The following is a 2,140-nucleotide window of genomic DNA, read 5'->3' as shown; positions in this document are numbered from 1 at the left end:
CGTAATAGAATATATATTGTGTGAGAGATTGTTAATGTGTTTGGAAAATAGACGACAGGCTCTAGTAAATGGTTATACGTTTTGTCCCATTTTTTTCTGGCTTGTTAATACACCAAGTTTTGCCTCTATATTCTATTTGTTGGGCACTAAAGCCTCTATTTGGGGCTGAGGAAACACAAAGTCGCCGATGTAGGCGTCAAAAAATGCTAATAGATATCCCAAGCATAGAGAAGATCACTCAAAAATTCACAAGAAAGGATTTCATACAGTTTTGGAAAAATCAAAACAAGTATGAACTGTCTCGCCAGCGAGACGGTCTTTGCTGTCTCGCCAGCGAGACGGTCTTTGCTGTCTCGCCAGCGAGACAGTGTTGAAATAGTCAAAACTATATTTGTAACTGCCCTACACGTGTCCATTAACTCCCAAGGGACGTGGGAAACATCATGGGCGAAAATCACGTGGATAACTGCCAAAATAACGGAGTTTGAAACGTGAGAGAACAGTTACAGCGAGAAACTGCCATTTTCCGAGACAGCATTTACTGTCTCGCTGAGCGAGACAGCAAATTTACTGTCTCGCGGGTCGAGACAGCAAACGCTGTCTCGCCCAGCGAGACAGTAAACACTGTCTCGCCGTACTGACTTCTTCGATTGTTAAGTTTTTGCAGTTACTGACCCTTGAGGCTATAAATACCCCCCTAGGGTCACTTCTGACGAGGATCGAGCATTTGTTAGAGCATTCCAGAGCAGAGAGAGAGCAGATTTGAGTTCTTTTCTTGCAACGCCTTGAAATTAAGCTTCGACTTGATTTTAAGAAGAACGACTATCTTACTTCGATAAGATATCGTTTCAATTTCTACTTCGATAACGAAGTTAGAATCATAAGCCCCCTCTTCACGATCTGTGAATCGGCGGTCCACGAACCAAAGCGTTCCCGGCACAGGCAAAGTCCCACGAAAACGAGAATTGATAGACGATTTTCGTGTTTGTTTCTCAAGAGTTGTAATTTTTGTTTTGTTGTGTAGAAAAAGTCTTATAAAAAGATTATTCTTTCGAATTTGTTGTAATCGAACAAAGTTATAATGAATTCCACAGCAGCGACTTTTGAACCAAACAAGCTGGCGACCACAGTGGGAGCCAGCGGTCTCGCTGCCGAGACCGCGGTGTCGCAACCGATCAAGATCATCATCAATGAAGAGATCGAATACGAATTCGATCAGGCGAAGTTTGAGGAGTATTTATCATCCTCATCCGCGAAATCTTCCTCGTCTCGCAAATATAGGAAGATTTCGAAAACTTTCAAGTCTGCAATTCCAACGGAGGCCGCAGACAAAGATTCTGGCTCGATCGTTGTTAAGGAATCTCCTTGCAACGTCCCTGCTCAAAACGACTCTACACCAGTTACGGAGTCGTTGATCAATAGCTCACCGGTGCTGACGAAAAGAGCTCGTCAGAGACAGCGTCAGCGCCGTGCTCGACAATTGGCTAAGGCCATGCAACAAACCGACGGGGTCCATTACTATGCGGACCTAGAGTCGAGGAAACAGAAAGCGGTTCAATTGCCCCAACGGCAAAATAATTGTATTTCTGCAAAACTTACGACGGAGGAGTGGACTCTCGTCAAAAGGGCCCGTTCAACCCTCAAGGAACGGATACAGAGGCGTAAGGCGAAGGCTGCCCAAACTCGCGCTCTTCGTCAACAAGCGCAAGGAACCAAGAAAGAGACAGTGTCTGAAAAGTCACCGAAGAATCGTAAAGTCTGGATGCCAAAGACGCCGCAAGCATCTGTTCCGGGCCCATCTACTGCGTCGTCGGTGAAACCCTGGGTTAGCCCAGATTTGTCTAAGTTTAAAGTGACAATGGCAGATCGCCTCGGTCCTTCGGTTGACGATCGAGGCAAAGCCCCAGTTAAACAACCATCAGATGCTGCAAATAAACCCATAGTGGTTTCATATGCAGGGGGTCGTAAACACCCACCTGTCAGAACCTCACAAGTCCAGAACGAGAGAATACCAGTTCACTCTCGTTTAGGACCTATGAAAACTCCACTCCCGCAAGGGGGTGGATTCAAAAATTCAACTTTGGATCGCTCAGAGGCGACGACCAGTCGTCCTATGTATGTTAACAAAGTTCAGAGGCAA

This window comes from Asparagus officinalis, chromosome 4 (genome assembly GCF_001876935.1).
Source record: "Asparagus officinalis chromosome 4, Aspof.V1, whole genome shotgun sequence".
Lineage (NCBI taxonomy): Eukaryota > Viridiplantae > Streptophyta > Magnoliopsida > Asparagales > Asparagaceae > Asparagus > Asparagus officinalis.
This window is presented reverse-complemented; position numbering follows the sequence as displayed.